The following is a 21067-nucleotide window of genomic DNA, read 5'->3' on the forward strand; positions in this document are numbered from 1 at the left end:
GTATAATCAGAGGTATCTATGTGCTTTTGTGCCTGTTTTAAGTCCTCCAGCTTAACGCCCCTACACCTCCCACTACACAGGCATACTTGCTTATGCATACACTGACATCTGGCATACCTACACACACCCCAGGGCCACTTCCTTCCCCTGATGTCAGGGAGAGGATGGGCATGCAGAGTGCAGTAAGTCTCCACGTTACTCTGGCCAACAGTCTTGGCCTACCTCCAGCATCTGTCACCCACAACATCTGTTCCCTCCTTGTAAAGTGCTGAACTATCTCACCTGGGTCAGTGCTATAGCTGATCACAGTGCCCGATCAGGATGTCACTGTGACAGGCAGCAGTGCAGATTGACCGGTCAATCAATGCAGTGCCGCAACATATGCACTAAATGAGATTTCCGTGCCCCCAGTCAGGTTACTCCCTGGGCAGTGACCCTGCTCACACCCTCCCCTAGTTCCACCTCTGATCACAATTATCTCTCTTGGAGAGTGTAGCAAATTGGAGTTGGGGGAATCTCACCTCTGCCATGCATGGTCACAATCTGGGCACAGGACCCAAATAGTGGGCAATGTGGCACTTCTTACAGTAGAGAATAAGTAACTTTATTCTTTACTTGTGTATTAAGGACCTTATTTGCATTAAATTCAGTCCACATGGGACCAAGACTTTCTGGCTTACTGAACAAAGTGGAATTGTTTCGTAGAGGGTGGAGAATTGTATTTTATCTGAAATTACCCCCTCTGCACAAAATACAAACAATTATACCCATACAAGTACCTTGTGGAAGTTGTTGCCCTCTATCTTCCTGTGGTCTCTCCCTGTTTCTCACCGTGCCTCCTCCCATTTCCTTGCACCTCTGCGTCTCCGCATATATCCCTATACTCAGAGCCGGCTCCGGTCAGTGACATGGGATGCCCAAATATGAGCATACCCATATATGGGCATCCATGCCACTGACCGGAGCCCGCTCTGTTGCGGATATGGAGAGAGACTGGGAGATTTACATCCCCTTATAATTCATATGGTGCATAGTACCGGCACGTATTGTTTTACCGGTACTGTGTACCTTCTTACTTTCACACTGGTACAGTATGTGCTGCAGTGGGACTGAGAGGGATATATTGGTAACACATAGTCATTGGTGGGGGAATTCAATCCATTTTGAAAATAGTAATGCATTGTTTTTTACTTTTTTTTTTTGCAGTAATGAAGAATGAAAAAGTTCTGTTAAAATTGAATTGGACGTGAACTGGATTCAGCATTTCATCATCAACTCTGCACCAGTGTGAATTGACGTTCTTTAATGTTCTGACAAGGTACATGCAACATCTCTTCCTCTACCCCTACACCACCCTCTGCCTCTTGCCTCTCTCTCCACCTCCCTGCTAAGCGTATTAACCCATCTAATGTAATCCACATTCCTTGTCTCACTTTACTCTTCCCTTCTCACGTGCCCTCTGGAATGTCCACCACTTCTCATTCCCCTCACCCCTGTCCAACTCGATACCTCAGCTTAATTGAACTCTCTCCTCTGACATCTACCCTTATCTCTAACCTCTCCTCACTTTCTGCTTAAACTAACTATCTTGTTAACTCTTACAATGCTATCATCTCCTCCTCCCTCCTCCTCCATCATCTATATGCCCCTTCTAGGCTCTGACACACTCATCCCTCTAAGGCCGTGATTATCATGGGCACACGCTTGGTCGTCCACAGTGCGTGCGAGCGATGCAGGGCCTCCCCGTCGCCTCGGACCTCAGTGCAGGGATTGCTGGAGCGACAGGCATGCGCTAACTTTGCCTTCTGTTGCGTGCTTACTATAGACGCAGCCTAACCCATGCATTGGTTTAATTCACAAGCACGCTCTCATCACACTTCATCACATCACACTGCTGCTCTTAACACCTATGGAGGAAATCTCACAGTCTGATTTTCTACACTAAACCTTTGTCCTGTTCTGTAAAACTCTGCTCCTTTTTTTAAGGTCAAACACTACTTTTTCCTCACTCATCAACACTCCAATTTCATTCACACTGTCTTCTATGTATTTGAGTCCCACCACTGACTTTCTCCTCCCACTTAAAGGATGGATGTTATTTCTCCTCAAGCCTTTGCTCACTTGAGGCAAGGTGGATGCCATCCACAAGTAGATTCGTTCTCTCCCTTCCCCCTCTCTCTTTTTCTATCTAGATCTCATTGCACTCTTGACTCCTTTTCTCCTGTCACAAAGCTGGAACCTGATCTTCTCTTCTCCCTCTACCACATGCCCTCTCAATCCTATATTCTCACTCTCACCCACATCTTCAATTCCTCCATATCCTTTGGCTCTTTCAACTCTTCCTTTTAAGCATGCAGTGGTCACCCCTATTCTCAAAAATAACCTTGACCTTGTGTGAATTTCTAACTATCGCCCTGTATCCGTCCTACCATTTGCCTCCTAATTGCTAGAACGTCTTGTGATCTCCCGTTTCATCAACATTCTTAAATCACATGCTCCTCTGGGCCCTTCACAATCTGCCTTTCCCAATGTAACCAATTATGTACATAAAGAAAATTCCCAAGGTCCATTTTACTTACTAATCCTGCTTGATCTCTCTTCTGCTTTTGATACTGTCAATCACTCTTCTCATTCATATTCTAAACTCTTTCTTCGTATCCGCAGCAAACTTATATCCTGGTTTTCATCATACTTCTCCATCACACATTCTCCATCTCTGTTGCTAACGTGTCTTTGTCTCCTGTTGTTTTGTCTGTTGGTATACCTCAGGACTCTGTTCTGGGACCTCTCTCACTACATACTATCACTAGTTGACCTTATCAACTATTTTGGCCCTTGATATCATCTCTATGCAGATGATACACACACCTATCCACCCTACCGTCACTCCTGCAATTTAGTTCCTAGTTTCGGGTCGCCTCCTGGCTATATCCTCCATGGATGACACTCTTCTGCCTTAAACCTAATGTCTAAAACTGAGCTCCTCATATTTCCCCCTAAATCTTGCCTAATATCACCTTTCTCCATCGCAGTAAACAGTACTACCATCATCCTGTCATGAAAGCACATTGCCTAGGAGTAACATTTGACTCTTCCCTTTCCATCTTCATTCACGACACTGGCTAAAGTTTGTCGATTCTTTCTCTGTAATATTTCCAAGATTTGCCCTTTTCTCTGTCAATCTATTGCTAAAACGCCAATGCATGCCCTTATCGTATGGGTTAACATACTGCTAACAGGGCTCCCTGCTTCACAACTTTCTCATTTGCAATCTATCCAAAACTCTGCTGCTTGAATAATTTCCCTTTCTCCCACAACAGTATCTGCTCATCTCCTCCTCCTCCTTAAATCCCTCTCCTTGCTTCCCATCAAGTTTCAGATCACCTACAAAGTTCTCCTCCTTACCTTTTTGTTAAGGTTCTCTATTAGTGGTGTACCGAGTACCCGGCGTTACCCAACACATTTCCAGCTACCCGGACATTACTCGAAACCGGCCACTGAGAAGTGGACTTGGCCGGGTAATACCCGGCGTCGGGTAATGTCAGGGCAGCTGGAAATAATCTTTTATACTTACCTTTCCTAAGACATCTAGGATCAGCAGCAGCAGTCCTCTGATGTTGGCAGCATCAGAGGTGTCTTCACCTGGCGGGGGGAGCTGCAGGAATCACTTCCACAGCACCGAAGCAGGTAAGCTGTGTCTGTGAGCCTGCAGCTCCCCCGCCGGCTGAAGACACCACAGATGCTGCCACCGTCACAGGACTGCTGCTGATCCTAGATGTCACCGCCACCCGGAAGGTAAGTGCCAAACCGTGTACCCGACCGGGTAGAACCTTTCATTTTGGCCGGGTACCCGTTACCCATTTTTTTATAGTTGAGGACCCAGTCCAACACTATTCTCTATTCATCTGCTCCTTCCTACATATCATCTTTGGTCTCGTTATGCCCTTCCTCGTCTCCTAAGCTCTACTAATAACTGTCTCCATTATACTTCTTACACCTCTACTGCGCACTCGCTCTCTTGCCTGAAACCCTTTCCTATCAATTTACCTGTGAAACTCACACACACTCAGTATATGCCAACATACCCTCTTCCACCCACATTTAAGATCAACCTTAAAATTCACAACTTAAATGAAGCATTTCAATAGCTTTTACTCGTTGCTACTGTCACTCATTCAGTCACTAACTATTGTTCCCAAGAAGTGCTTTATACTACAAGTACCCACCATTAAGGACAAGCATTGTCATCTACTGCACTTGTTCCCCCACCTGTTGTCTCTCTGTAAGTCTCCTTACATTTCTCTTAGATTGTAAACTACCCAGGACAGGGATTTACTTTCCTATTGTCTGTTTTTGTTTGTTGAACTTATTGTATAATAATTTCCTGTACTTTTTGGTCTCTCTTGTAAAGCGCTGAGTACACAATGGGTGGTATATAAATAGAGATATTTGCAGAGTCTAGAGACAAGGCACACGTGTATAGGTAGCTACAGTTTATCCGGGACCGTATGCATCCTTGAAGTGCCTGTCCCAGTTATTTTCTATTGATTGCAATGTAGGAGTGTCTGTCCTGTCTTATTTTTTTTATTATTATTATTATTATTATTATTATTATATATACAAAGATATATACAAAGATTGTTTCCTGTCGTTAGCATGACATTGTGTGACACAGTGTGATGTCATTGATTCAGTAGATTGTGTGCAGACCGGGACTGCAGTACAGTTTCACTGACATGAATAACTTGTGTGGTAGAAGCTCTAGAAGGAGCACAGCTGTGGGAGGGAGGTGGATTTGCTTTGTATCACATGGTTTGGAGCAAGGTTCATTGTATGTATCGTCAATAATAATTATAATAATAATAATGCAATGCTTAACTTTTTTATTTCAAGAGGAAAGACTGCAGAACAGAAGTGAATATTGAAGCCATGTGTTCATTTTCTTGCAAAATAGAAAATTGAAGGACAGTTGAAGAGGAGGAAAATGACTACACAGAGACAGATAAGCAATGTGTATATTTCTCATTTAGTATTTGTCGTTTTATTGACTCCAAAAAATCCGGCTGCTAAGGGTTTCGCATTGGACATATTCACCTCTACTCCACCCCTTCCTGTGATCTGTACCATGCAGATTTTTGTTGATTCAATACATCATGAATAGAGTGTGGCTACAGTATGAAGTACTGACCCAAGGACCACATCTACTACCATTCATAACAAGAACATGTGCAGTAGCGCACTGCTGCAGTTCTATGTTATTGCTATGAAAGGTTGAGGTGGTGCAATCATATGAATCTTGAGTGGGAGGGATCCTGTTTGCATCATTTAATTTGATCTAGGCCAGTAGAGTATATAACTCTCAGTACAGGTTACATATGGCATCAGTATTAGTGATTTAAAGAACAGAAAAACAGGAGTGGAGAACAAAACCAAGTAATGTTGAAGTTACTACTTTTTACTATTTACTTGGTCAGTCTGTACTGTCTACTCCCCACACAGCTGCTAAGGGTTTCCATTTGAGATACATTCACCTTCTACTCTGCACTACTGTGCTACCCTCTATTCAGAGATGAGTTCAAGTCATGTTTACCACTCTAAATCGCTCTGCAGTCATTGATTCAGCACATCATGGGTAGAGCATGGCTATAGATACAGCAAGCTTTATTTTACCCTAATATTGCATTAAAAAATAGAATATCACTCAGTTTCCTACAGATTTACTGATGCTGATAATGCAGAATCTCACCCTCCCATCATAATACACCAGAGGAAGAAATAATCCTTGCTATATATGTACATTGTGTGACATATTGCCTCCATGACCATTGATGGCAAATACATATTCTGTATAGAGCAGCTGTGTTATGATGTAGTTGTTATTGATCATCATTGAGATATAATCACAAGAATCTTATGCAAAGGGAAACTGTCATTAGCATAGTGGGATTTCAGCCCCCAAACTTCTGTAATATTAATGCAATGTCTTACTTTTATTGCAGTGAACACCGAAGAGACGGATCTACTACAACACTGCACAGGACAAGAGTATACACTACAAGCAGCAAAATGATCATGCAGTTGACAATATGTTGTTCTGGTAATGTGCACAATTATTATTTATGGGCTCCACACCACAGTGCTGGACATATTTTGTTAACTTCAACACTACCCCTACCATGGAGATGTCTTCCTGTGATTGGTGTTACTGATTCAGTACATCATATGCACAGTGTGGCTATTATATGATGGATTGATTTAATGAACCCACCAAACACTGATGACATCTGTATCATCTTCTGTAAAGGGCATCTACAGCAGGATATTATCAGCATTTGGGGTGATATAATCAGAGGCATCTATGTGCTTTTGTGCTGGGTAAAGCCCTCCAGCTGAACCGCCCCCCGCCCCCCACCCCCCTACACCTCCTGCACACAGGCAAACTTACTTACACACACAGCACACTTACTTATGCACACTGACACTTGGCATACCTACACACACACACCCCACAGCCACTGGCATGCATGCAGAGTCCTGGGCATGCAGGATGGGCATGCAGAGTACAGAATATCTCCACCTTGCTCTGGCCCGTACTCTTGGCCTACCCCCAGCATCTGTCACCCACAACCTCTGTTCCCTCCCTGTAAATTGCTGCACTAACACACCTTGGTCAGCGCTGCAACCGATCACAGCACCGGATCATGTCACTGTGATAGGAAGCAGTGCTAATTGACCGGTCAATCAATGCCACGTGGCAACATACGCACCAAAAGAGATTTCCATGCCCCCTGACAGGCTACTCCCTGGGCAGTGACCCTGCTCATCTTCCACCTCTGATCACAATATTCTCTCTTGGAGAGTGTAGCAAATTGGAGTTGGGGGAATTTCACCTCTGCAGTACATGTAGAGTCCTGTATGCAGAGTACAGAAAGTCTCCACCTTAGTCTGGCCCGTACTCTTGGCCTACCCACAGCATCTGTCACCCACAAATAATACATACACTAATACTCCCCACAATACACACTTTAATACCTCCTCAATAATAATCTCCCCAATAATATTATAGTCTTAAACACAATATACACAATACCCCCTAACACAAGATACCCAATCTAACACTCTCCTCTGCACCTCAACATAATATACACACTATAATACCCTACACACAATATAATACTCCCACACACACACAATATACACACTATCCTCCTACCGCCATAAAACACAACCAATAATACACACACACTTTGTGGATGTTGGGACCAGCTCCTTGCATGCACCAGTGAAAGAGAGAGGCCTGCCATCCGTGCCTCCCTCCGTTTCCCATCTTCTCCCTGTCTCTCTCCCTCCCTTTCTTTGCATCTCCCTGCATCTTTGCGTATACCCAGTCAGTGACGGCTCCGGTCACGTGATGCCTTAATATGGGCTTATCCATATATCTGTTGCAGAGATGGAGAGAGACCTGGAGATTTTACATTTCCTTATAATTCATATTGGTACTTAGTACGGGCACTTATTGTTTTATCAGTACTGGGTACCTGACCGTACTGGCCTACGAGTGAGAAGGCAATATTGGCATCACACAGTTACTGTTGAATATGTCATTCAATCCATTTTGAAAATAGTAATGCAATGTGGTTTTGTTTTGTTTGCTTTTTGCAGTAATGAAGAATGAAAAAGTTATATTAAAATTAAATTGGAGGGGAACTGGATTCAGCATTTCTTCATGAACTCTGCACTTGTGAGCATTGACCTTCTTGAGTGCCCTGACAGGTACACGCAACTTTAAGACTATAATCTTCATCAACTGCTGTGCAAGCTTTCGTGCTATACCTCCCCCTCCGGTTTTGATTTATACATTTGCTCTCTCAATTCATGTCCTCTAATATCTGGAGGCTCTCTCCTAGCATTTCTCTCTACCACAGCACGTCATCCCAATGTAACCTCTCTCTTGTTCTTTCTGTTTACTGTTTCCTCACTCCTCTGTAAAACTTTTCTAATTTCTCTAACTTCCACACTCCTGCTTTTATCCACATGTTCTATACACTTTCCTTCCCCTACCTTTGCATGTGTCTACACAAAGCACCATTTGTACAGACCTCTATTGCAGCTATTTCTGCACTGCTCAATGAAATGCACTCCTGCACATCCTATTCTCTTCCACCTTCCCTCATTCTCTACGCCCCCCTCTCAAAGCCCCCTCTCTCTATGTCTCCTCTCTCTACGCCTATCTGTCTCATTCTCTTGACGCCCTTCTCTCTCTACATATCCCTATCTCTGTCTCTCTCTACACCTATCTCTGTGTCTCCTTCTATGCTCGCTGATGTTGGGGGATATCTCTTATAATCTTGGACCGGCTCATATACACATCAGGCCTCCCTACTAAGAGTGTTAACCTATCTAATGTAATCCACATTCCTTTCCTTACTTTTCTCTTCCCTTCTCCTGTGCCCTCTGGAATGTCCACTCTTACTAACAAGGCTCTAGTTGTACATAACCTCTTCTGCTCTCATCAGTCACAATCAGTCATTCCCCTCACCGCATCTTACCTGTACCACTGATTTGCCTCTGCTTAATTAAACTCTCCTCTGACATCTACTCTAACCTCTCTTCTCTCTTCTCTCTCTTTCTTTCTGCTTAAACTAACAATCTTATTAACTCTTACAATGCTATCCTCCTATCTATATGCCCCCTATAGGCTCTGACACACTCATCCCTCTAACCCACACCTTTGGCTAAATTCCCAAACACACTCATCACACTTCCACTCGCTGTTCTTAATACCTACGGAGGAAATCTCACACTTTGTTTGATTTTTCTACAGTAAAAATGTCTCCTGTCCTGTATAAAGCTGCTCTCCAGGGCTAAATACACTACTTTTTTCCACACTCATCAACACTCAAATTTAATTTACGCTGTTTTTTTTCTCTGTATTTGACTCCCTCCACTGACCTTCTCCTCCCACTTGCCATCCTTCCTTCACTTCTCCTCAAGCATTTGACTACTTCAGAGGCAAGGTGGATGCCACCCAAAAGGAGATTCCTTCTGTCCCTTCCCCCTTCTCTCCTTCTACCCAAATCTCCTTCTGCACTTGACTCCTTTTCTTCTCTTACAGAGCTGGAAGCTAATCATCTTCTATTCTCCCTCTACCACATGCCCTCTAGATCGTATCCCCTCACACCTTACTGCATCTCTTAGTCCCCACTCTCACCCACATCTTCAATTTCTCCCTATTCTCTGGATTTTTGCCCTCTTACTTTAAGCCTGTAGCGGTCACCCTTTTGTCAGAAACAAACTACACCCTATGTGCCTTACTAACTACCGCTCTGTATCCCTCATGCTGTTTGCCTTCTAATTGCTAGTGTCAACATTCTTAAATCACATGCCCTCCTGGATCCTTTACAACCTGCCTTTCGTACAGCACGTTCTACAGACTGTGCTTAAAGCTAATTCCCAAGGTTTTTCCCTACTAATCCTACTTGATCTATCGGCTGCGTTTGATGCTCTCAATCACTCTCCTCCTTCATATTCTAAACTCTCTCTTGGTATCAGTAACAAAGTTCTATCCTGGTTTTCATCATAACTTTCCTGTCACACATTCTCCATCTCTGTTGCTAACATGTCTTCGTCTTCTATTGATCTGTCTGTGGGTATACATCAGGGCTCTGTTCTGAGATCTCTCTTTCTCTCTACATACTATCATTTGGTGACTTCATCAATGCTTTTGGCCTTAGATATAATCTCTATGCGGATGATACACACACAAATCTATCCACCCCTGTTCTCACTCCTGCAATCCAGTCCCTACTCTTGGGTTGTCTCCTGGCTATATGCTCATGGATGGCACTCCACTGCCTTAAACTTAATGTCTAACACTGGGCTCATATTATCCCCTTTCTCCATCACAGTAAACAGTACTACCATCTATCTTGTCATCAAACATGTTGCATAGGAGTAACATTTGGCTCTTCAATTCCATCTCCATTCACATGCACGGCTATGGGTAAAATGTGTTGCCTCTTTCTCTGTAATATTGCCAAGATCTTCCCTTTCCCCTCTCAACCTACTGCTAAAACTCCAATGTATACTGTTATCCTATAGGTTATTTTAACATACTACTAACAGGCCTCCATGCTTCACAACTTTCTCCTATGCAAAACTCTGCTGCTTGAATTATCTCACTTTCTCCCACAACAGTCTCTGCTCATCTCCTTAAATCCCTGTCCTGGCATCCCATCAAGTTTTTGTATCACCTACAAAGTTCTCCTCCTTACCTTTTTGTTAAGGCTCTCCATTAATCTGCTCCTTCTTGCATATCATCTTTGATCTCTCGTTATGCCCTTGCTTGTCTCTTGCACTATAACCATAACTGTCTCCTGTAAACTTCTTTCACCTCTACTGTTCTCTCACTTGCCTGAAACCATTTTCCATCACTGCACCGTACATGTGAAACTTCCTCACACTCAGTATATGCCAACATAACCTCTTCCACCCACATGTAAGACCAATCTTAAAATTCACGACTTAAATCAAGCATTTAAAAAACTTTGACTCGTGGCTACTGTCCCACACCCACAGTCACTGCTAACAACTATTGTTCCCAAGATGTGCTTTCTACTAATTGTACCCACCATTAAGGACAAGCATTGTCATCTACTGCACTTCTTCCCCCAACTGCTGCCTCTCTTTAAGTCTTCTAACATTTCTATTAGATTGTAAAGTTCCCAGGGCAAGGATTTACTTTCCTATAATCTGTTTTTATTTGTCGCACTTATTTTTTAATTATTTTTCCCCTCTCCCCTAATGATATACATATAGGTTTTCCTGTCATTTGCATGACAGAGTTATTATGGTTAACTATTGCATCATGTAGACTGCCTTTTCAGTGTGATGTAATTGATTCAGTACTTTGTGTGCAGACTGTGACTGCAGTACAGTGTCACGAACATTAATGACTTGTGTGGTAGAAGCTCTAGAAGGAACACAGCTATGGGAGGGAGGTGGATTTACTTTGGATCACATGGTTTGGCGCAAGGTTCATTGTATGTATGATCATAACCATGCAATGCTTAACTTTTATTTCAGGAGGGAAGAACAGTGAATATTGAAGCCATGTGTTTCTTTTCTGTCAGAAGAGAAATTTTGAAAGACAGTTGAAGAGGAGGAAAATGACTACACAGAGACAGATAAGCAATGTGTATATTTCTCATTTAGTATTTGTCGTTTTGTTGACTCCACACAATCCAGCTGCTAAGGGTTTCGCATTGGACATATTCCCCTCTACTCTACCCTTCCTGTGATCTGTACCATGCAGGTTTTTGTTGATTCAATACATCATGAGTAGAGTGTGGCTGCTGTATGAAGTATTGACCCAAGGACCACATCTACTACCATTCATAACAAGAACATGTGCAGTAGCGCACTGCTGTAGTTCTATGTGTTTTATTAAAGGTTGAAGTGGTGCAATCATATGAATCTGGAGTGGGATGAATCCTGTTTGCATCATATGGTTTCATCTAGGCCAGTAGAGTATATCTCTCAGTACAGGTTACACATGGCATCAGTAGTAGTGATTTAAAGAACAGAAAAAACAAGAGAAACTTCAATGTTGATAACAAAGCCAAGTAATGTTGAAGATACTCCTTTAACTATTTATTTGATCAGTCTGTACTGTCTACTCCCCACACAGCTACTAAGTCTTCCATTTGAGATACATTCACCTCCTACTCTGCACTGCTGTTCTGTCCTCTATTCAGAGATGAGTTCCAGTCATGTTTACCACTCTGAATCACTCTGCAGTCATTGATTCAGCACATCATGGGTAGAGCATGGCTACAGATACAGTAAGCTTTATTTTACCGGCTGATCATCCATAATATTGCATTAAAACATAGAATATTACTCAGTTTCCAAAAGATTCAGTGATGCTAATAATGCAGAATCTTACAACACATCCCATCATAATGCACCAGAGGAAGAAATAATCCTTGCTACACTACCGACACGTTTTATTGAAGCACGGCTAGCACCGCAAGCCGGGGGATGCCCCGGCGTGCTAGCCGCACTCCCTCAGCGTGCCGCGCATCACCGATGCACGGTCACGCGTCATCGGGTGCCTGCGCCCCCTGCACGCGCGTCCAGGGCTCCCCGAGGGAGCACTGGTGTCCCGCGATGTGGGGGACAGCGGCAGGGGGTTCCGGGGGACCCGACGGACCCGGCAGCGGAAGGGAGAAAGCCCCGATCGGAGGGCGCTCCTCCGCTGCTTCGGCGTGCGCCCGGCACCCTCCGGCGCGCGCCAGGTTACTGCTGCGGCCAAGAACGGGCAAATGCTCGAATAAACTCGGCCGCAGCAGTATATCTGTACATTGTGTGACGTTTGGCCTCCATGACCATTGATGGCAAATACATATTTTGTATTGAGCGGCTGTGTTATGATGTAGTTGTTATTGATCATCATTGAGATATAATCACAAGAATCTTATGCAAAGGGAAAATGTCTGCAGCATAGTGGGATTTCAGCTCCCAAACTTCTGTAATATTAATGCAATGTCTTACTTTTATTGCAGTGAACACTGAAGAGACGGATCTACGACAACACTGCACAGGACAAGAGCAAACACTACAAGCAGCAAAATGATCTTGCAGTTGCAAGTATGTTCTGTAATGTGCACAATTATTATTTATGGGCTACACACCACAGTGCTGGACATATTCTGTTAACTTCTACCCCTACCATGGAGATGTCTTCCTGTGATTGATTCAGTACATCATATGCACAGTGTGGCTATGATATGATGGATGGATTTAATGAACCCACCACCCACTGACATCTGCATCATCTTCTGTAAAGTGCAGCAGGATATTATCAGCATTTGGGGTGGTATAATCTGGGGCATCTATGTGCTTTTGTGCCTGGATAAGTTCCTCCAGCTGAACCACCCCCCTATACCTGCCACACAGGCATACTTACAGAGCACACTTACTTATGCACACTGACACTTGGAATACACACACACACACACACACAGACACTGTCATGCATGCAGTGTCCTGTATGCAGAGTACAGAAAGTCTCCACCTTACTCTGGCCCGTACTCATGGCCTATCCCCAGCATCTGTCATCCACAACCTCTGTTCCCTCCCTGTAAAGTGCTGCACTAACACACCTGGGTCAGCGCTGCAGCTGATCACAGTGCCGGATCATGATGTCAATGGGATAGGCAGCAGAGCTGATTGACAAGTCAATCAATGCAGCTCCGCAATATATGCACCAAAAGAGATTTCTGTACCCCCTGTCAGGCTACTCCCTGGGCAGCGACCCTTCTCACCCCTCTCATTCCACCTCTGATCACAATAATCTCTCTTGGAGTGTGTAGCAAATTGGAGTTGGGGGAATCTCACCTCTGTAGTGCATGGTCACAATCTGGGCACTGTACCCAAATATTGGGCAATGTGGCACGTCTTACAGTAGAGAATAGAATAAGTAACTATATTCTTTACTTGTGTATTAAGGAACTTATTTGCAATAAAAATTCAGTCCACCTGGGACCAAGACTTTCTGGTTTTCTGAACAAAGTGGAATTGTTTTCCTATAATTTTATATTCTCTGAAATGTAACATCACAATAAAGTACTCCTATTTTTTTCCTTTGTGCTTTTTTATGGACTATTCCTTTATGTATTTCACTTAATGGGACTAATTACCTTACGATTAGATTTCACTTGTATTTTCTTGGGTTACTCTTTGGAATTTCTCTCTGTGTTCATTTATACTATCTTATTTAGAGCAGTCTTTGCCATTGGACCCCATTTCTTGCCAGAGAGATCTGTAACACAGAGTATTGAAGAGAGTACAGAACAGTGGTGAAGTAGATTTTTATGCTTCTAGGCAGCCTCCCTTCTCACCATGTATTCTGCCCCCGACGGTCTCTTGCACTGCTCCCTCCTACACCCACTCTCCTCACTCTTCCCTCCCCTCCCCGCTATCACTCAATGACCCCCTCTCATTCAATCCTGCTCCCTTACTCCCCCCTCACTCATTCTTCCTTCTGCACACACAATCCTCCCGAATATCACTCCCAAACAACACACACACTAATTCTCCCCACAATACACACTATAATACCTCCTTGTGACGATAGCTTCCACAGGCTTATTAATATTACACAAAAATAATTGGGTTTGAACTGAACGAGGCTTAAGATATAATAAATTGTATTTATTCCTTAGAATATAGGTGAACACAACAGATAATACAGTAACGAACAAGAAGTACACTTACTTAAGGGTTGGGGAATGAGAAGTATGATGTAGCATTTCTTTCAGCAGTGAGGAAATCATTCAGGTGATATCAGGTAACCATATCAGCAAACGAAGACAAAGGATATATGGGTGGACAGCAGTTTATAAACCATTCTCCTTCTATTCTTAACCTTAAGCACAGGGGATTGGTTTACAATTACCTCCAGCCACTCACTAACGTGGGAAAGCATTCTGACCCATGCCCCCCTGCTAGTTGGCACATGCGCAGTAGAACTCTGGGGGTCTCATTTCTGAAGCCCCACATTTACGTCAGGAATGCCAGACAGTCTACCATTTGGAGTTCTGGCAGGAAAACCTTTGTTGAAAGGTGTTAACTGGAACACTTAAGACCTGCCCTGGTTTGGGCTTCGGATAAACAGTGAGGGTGATAAAACTCTTCGAACAGCACTTAAATCCTAGACATAGCGGCGTCCCCAGGGCCATCTGCTACCTTATGGCCCAAAAGAATCTCTTCTGGGTCTTTGTCCATACCTTAAGATACACTATTAAGCATAAAACATAAACGTATTAAAATATCCGGTTCCGTTAGGGTTAGCAGGTCCAAACTTCCCAGTTCGCATTGCCAGAACTGGGACACCATATGGTCCAAAAAGCGACTTGCTACGACCTAAGAAACCGAAGTTACACCAATGCACATTAAATCATTTTAATACAAAAATCTCCATTGAAAAAGAAATCTCAGCTTTTCACTAAATCCCCATTGAAAACAACGGGCAGCTCCGCCATAGACTTTCAATGGTAAATCGCCGCCATTGAAGTCAATGGGGGTTTTCTGCCATTGAAGTTTATGGGAAAAGTCCCGAACTTCAAGGGGGTCCATACTCCGTCGGGTTGGTCCAAGCGGGTCAAGGATGGTTCTGCAGCGATGCCGGAGCAGTGGCTACAGATACCCCAAACCCTGATCCGCTGAACCCTCCGGAACCGGAGATATGGATTCCTAAAATTCAGCATTTCTCACTTAGTCATTTTTCTGAGCCGTTTCTTCCGCCGCCGGCAAAGCCTATGGCGCGACCCGCTCTATCTGGTTCGACCCTTATCGGGGGTCCAGGATTCGGGGACCCGGTGGTGGTCGAGTGGGGGGACGCTTAGGAACTAGGGGCAAAAAGAATTTTATCCCTAGGTGCCCTAAAACAGTTTATTTCCCCGCTAATTGACGTTGAACTTGACCCAGTGATTTTAGCTCTTTTGAAGGACATTGTATCCGCTTTGCGGTTTGCGGTCTGGACGGCAGCCAACTAGGTTACCTCGAGGCATCTCCATTGAAGTCAATGAGCCCATTGACTTTCAATGGGAAACCGCCGCTCTCCCTCTCGGACGCCACCTGCTGGTCACTACAGGAAACAGGACGAAAACAGCACAAATTCCTATTGAAATGCATTGAGCCCTAATGGCGGCCAATGGGGACCTGCAAAATGGTGCCCGAAAAGGCGGGAAACTTACACAAAGAGCTATAATCATTAAAGAATTATTAACCCTTGTGCTCCCGGATGGATTCTAGTGTGTGTGTGATGCAAACACTGAGTAACCAGACATTACAATGGAACAGGGGAAAATACATTTACATGTCATAACAAGGGTTACATCACATTTCTGGACCTCAGCCCAGTTAACCCCTTGTCTCCCTGGTGCGGTCAGGGGTGGCCAAATGGGGTGCAACCCCTTTAATACCGGGCCACCCCCTCTCTCCCTCTACACCTCCCCTTCTTAATGCGTGTCCTGTGGCCCACTGGCCCTGACGGGGAGTGGGGCACTGCTGGCACCATTAATGAATTCAGTCTCAGAGGGATAGTCCTGGCGTGAAAGTCCATCAGCATTGCTGTTTTCACTACCCTTTTTGTGCTGAATGGTGAATTCAAATTCTTGCAAAGCCAAGCTCCATCTCAGCAGTTTGGCATTTTCCCCTGATACCCTCTGTAGCCAGCTCAGGGGATTGTGGTCGGTAATGACCGTGAAAGCGCTCCCATAGACATAGGGCTGGAGCTTTTTGAGTGCCCACACAATGGCCAAGCACTCCTTTTCAATGGTGGCATATGCCACCTCCCTGGGGAGCAGTTTGCGACTGAGATACACCACAGGGTGCTCTTTGCCGTCGTCCCCCACCTGGATCAACAGCCCCCACACCAAAGTCTGAGGCATCAGTCTGAATAAGAAAATGCTTGGTATAATCTGGGGCAGCCAGGATGGGGGCCTCAGCAAGCGCAGCTTTCAGTGCCTGGAAAGCAGTTTCACAGCAGGAGACCAGGTAATAAGCACAGGCAGTTGCTTCTTAGTCAGATCAGTCAGGGGTTTGGCCACGGCGCTGTACTGTGGGACAAATTTCCTGTAGTACCCTGCGGTGCCCAAAAAGGCCATGACCTGTTTCTTGGTTTTTGGAACAGGCCACTGAACTATGGCTTCTACCTTGGCTGGCTCTGGCTTGAAATGCCCTCCACCCACCCTGTGCCCTAAGTACAGGACTTCTGCCATACCTACCATACACTTAGTGGGTTTTAAGGTAAGCCCAGCCTCCCTGATTCTATCCAGCACCGCAGCTACATGTCCTATGTGGGATTCCCAGGAATTACTAAAGACAACAATGTCATCTAAGTAAGCCCTGGCATAGCTCTGCATCCCTTCCAGTAACCTATTGACCAGGCGTTGGAAGGTAGCCGGGGCATTCTTCATCCCAAATGGCATCACCAAAAACTCATAGAGGCCACTTGGAGTGAAGAATGCTGACTTCTCCCTAGCCTCCAGGGTCAGGGGAATCTGCCAGTAGCCTTTGCTCAGATCCATGGTGGTCAGATACTTTGCCCCCGCGAGTTCATCTAGTAACTCATCCATGCGGGGCATGGGGTAAGCATCTGACACCGTCCCAGCGTTGAGCAACCGGTAGTCCACACAAAACCGGGTGGTTTTGTCCTTCTTAGGCACTAGGACTACTGGACTTGCCCAAGGGCTCTGGGACGGAGTAATTACCCCTAGGGTCAGCATCTCAATCTCTCTCTCCATACTTGTCTTGACCTCTGCTGACACTCTATAAGCGTGCTTATGCAGAGGCTGCAGGTCCCCTGTGTGTACTGGGTGTTTGGTGAGATGTGTGGTCCCTGGCATGTCAGTGAAGAGGGCGCTATACTGAGCTAGCATGTCCCTGGCTTCTCCCTTCTGCCTAGCACTCAACTGTGCCCCGATCTCTACCTGCTCAACAGTGTTTCCTTGCTTTGCCTCCCCTAGGAGATCAGGCAGAGCATTGCTCGCCGGATCCTCCAGCAGTGGGCTACAAATGGCCATTACTGCTCCCATACTCGGTGCTCTGTATTCCTTTAACATATTAATGTGATATGTCTTGTGCCTCTCAGGCGCTACCTGTACAACATAGTTGCACTCATTCACCTTTCGGATAACCGGGTACGGTCCCGACCAGGCAGCCATCAGCTTGTTCTCCCGAGTGGGTTTGAGAACAAGCACCTGCTGTCCTGGGATGAATTCTCTGCTACGGCCTGCTGGTCATACCATTGCTTCTGCTTGGTCTGAGCAGCCCTGAGGTGGTCCTGGGCCACCCCCATAAGCATCTCTAACCGGTCTCTGAGATCTACTACATACTGGATCACTGAAGCATCAGTAGCAGTAGTCTCCCCCTCCCATCCCTCACGGAAGAGGTCCAGAGGTCCACGTACCCTGCGGCCATATAGTAGCTCGAAGGGGGAGAAGCCTGTAGATTCTTGCGGTACCTCTCGGTATGCAAACAGCAAGTGCTGCAGGTGAATCTCCCAGTCTTTCCCCTCCGCCTCTATAAAGGTCCGAAGCATCTGCTTCAGGGTACCATTAAACCTCTCACATAATCCGTTTGTTTGGGGATGGTAAGGGGTAGTGCGCTGGTGCTGTACACCGCAGGCATCCCAGAGACAATGTAACAGTTCACTCATGAACTGCGACCCCTGATCAGTTAGGATCTCACTAGGGAAACCTACCCTAGCAAAAATGTTCAGCAAAGCTGCTGCCACTGTCTTGGCACTTATGGTGCCCAGCGCTACCGCCTCAGGGTACCGGGTGGCAAAATCCACCACCGTGAGGATGTAGCACTTCCCTGACCTGCTAGGAATCATGAGGGGTCCTATCAGGTCCATCGCTACCTTCTGGAAGGGTTCCCCTATTATCGGTAGGGGTCTCAGGGGTGCCTTCACACGGTCGCCCGCCTTACCTACTCGCTGGCAGGCATCACAGGAGCGGCAGAAATCAGCCGCATCCCTGGATGCCCCCGGCCAGAAATAACGCTGCAATAACCGGGCTCGCGTTCTGGTGACCCCCTGATGTCCCGCTAACGGAATAGAGTGAGCTACCCGTAACAATTGCTGTCGGTACCCCTGGGGTACTACTAGCTGTCGCTTACCGGTCAATCCCTTCTCTATTCTCGGGTTCCCTTCTTCTCTGTATAGGAGTCCCTTATGCCATAGGCAGCGCTCAGTGCCCTCCCCTGCCTGAGATTCGGACGCCCGAAGTCTCACGCCGGCCAGGGTAGGGTCTGCCTTCACTGCCTCCCTAAACTGGGCTCCTAAATCTGCCCCCCCCCCCAGTCATGTCATTGTCAGGGGAAGGGGACACGGTAAGGGGGAACAGTAAGTCAGCCTGTGGTTGCAACTGATCCTGGCTTACCTCCCTGGGCTCCTCTGTGCCCTCCGCTAACGTTGGTCCCAAAGGCTGGGGGACTGGGGTGGCCACCGCCGACATTGCCGCGGTCTGGCTCCGGGTAACCGCCGCCACTGCAGCGGGCTGGGGCACACGGTCGTAGGTGCAGGTCATCGGTCCCAGGTCATTGCCCAAAAGAATTTCAGCATCCAAACCTGGTAAAACCCCCACCTCCCGCACACCCTTGCCCACCCCCCAATCCAAAAAAATGCGGGCCACCTGCAGGAAACGTGGCTCTCCGTCAGCCACAGTGATCTGTATCCCAGGGCCTGGGATCAATTCCTCTGGCCGGACCATATCAGGTCGGACCAGGGTCACTGCAGCTACTGAATCAAGTAAGCCAACTGCTTGCCGGTCACCGACTGTGACCGGGGTGAGATGCTTGCTCCTGCCGTCCGTCTGCTGCAGGTCTGCGCTGTGATGTCCTCCGCTCCTGGCTGTAGGCACTGAAGAAACCGGGGTAGGGGTGACATGGGACGTCTCGCTGGGAGTTGTTTCCATGACCGGTCCTGGTTCTTTGGTGGAAGCCACCCGCACGCGGGCTACCGGCTTTGCAGCTGGGGTGCTTTGCCCTCGATAGGGTCCGTTGGAACGCAGGGGTTCCGGGCAATCTGGTCTGATGTGACCAGTGCTGTTGCAATTGTATCACCGGCGCTCATGCCGGAGCTCTCCCGCCTTCTGTGACCCGCTGCCCGCAGGCGGCTTTTGGGTCCACTGGGGGGTACTCACAGCTTTCTTGGCCGGCGCCGGTGGGGTTACCGCTTTGGCTGGTACCTTGGCGGTCATCTGGGACCGGCTGACCACATAGTCATCTGCCATCCTCGCCGCCTCGGTGTAGGTCTTGGGCTTTTTATCATACACAAAAGCCCTCACCGCCGGCGGGCACTGCTGCATGAGCTGCTCCTGAAAGATGAGGTCCAGCAGGCGTTGGTAAGTCTTGGCCTCAGAGCCCTCCACCCAGTGTAACCCATACAAAGCCATGCGGGTCACATAAGTGACATAGGTCTCCTGAGGGTGCCTCTCCTCCAGCCGGAACTTACCCCGGTAAGCTTCAGGGGTAAAACCATGCTGAAACAGCAAAAGTTCTTTCAGGTGGTCATAGTCATCAGCAAACTCCTCTGTAAGCGCCATCAAAGTCTGTTTAGCCAAGCTGGAGAGTAGCGGGTCCAGGCGTGCAACCCTATGCTGGGGAAGCACCCCGTACCGCCGGCACTGCGTTTCAAAGTTCCTTAGAAACATGTCAATCCGATCAGTGCCCTCCACATACTTGGTGAGACTGTGCTTGTCCAGTTGGAGTCCATCTCTGGGGGGTCGGACCGGGGGGCAATAAGCGGGTCTGTTCATTGCCATAGAGATAAACGTTAGGGTTAGGGTTAGGGTTAGGGTTATAGGGGAATACGAAAATTTAGGTATGTGACTCATTTGGGTACTAACCAATCAGAGAAGAGTTAGGGTTGAAAGTTAGGGTTGAAAGTTAGGGTTGAAAGTTAGGGTTGACACTTAGGATTATTTTTCTATTTTTGTTTGGCCCAGGGTTATAGGGGAATACGAAAATTTAGGTATGTGACTCATTTGGGTACTAACCAATCAGAGAAGAGTTAGGGTTGAAAGTTAGGGTTGAAAGTTAGGGTTGAAAGTTAGGGTTGAAAGTTAGGGTTGACACTTAGGATTATTTTTCTATTTTTGTTTGGCCCAGGGTTATAGGGGAATACGAAAATTTAGGTATGTGACTCATTTGGGTACTAACCAATCAGAGAAGAGTTAGGGTTGAAAGTTAGGGTTGAAAGTTAGGGTTGAAAGTTAGGGTTGACAGTTAGGATTATTTTTCTATTTTTGTTTGGCCCAGGGTTATAGGGGAATACGAAAATTTAGGTATGTGACTCATTTGGGTACTAACCAATCAGAGAAGAGTTAGGGTTGAAAGTTAGGGTTGAAAGTTAGGGTTGAAAGTTAGGGTTGAAAGTTAGGGTTGACACTTAGGATTATTTTTCTATTTTTGTTTGGCCCAGGGTTATAGGGGAATACGAAAATTTAGGTATGTGACTCATTTGGGTACTAACCAATCAGAGAAGAGTTAGGGT

This window comes from Ascaphus truei, unplaced genomic scaffold, assembly GCF_040206685.1.
Source record: "Ascaphus truei isolate aAscTru1 unplaced genomic scaffold, aAscTru1.hap1 HAP1_SCAFFOLD_966, whole genome shotgun sequence".
NCBI classification, from domain to species: Eukaryota; Metazoa; Chordata; class Amphibia; order Anura; family Ascaphidae; genus Ascaphus; species Ascaphus truei.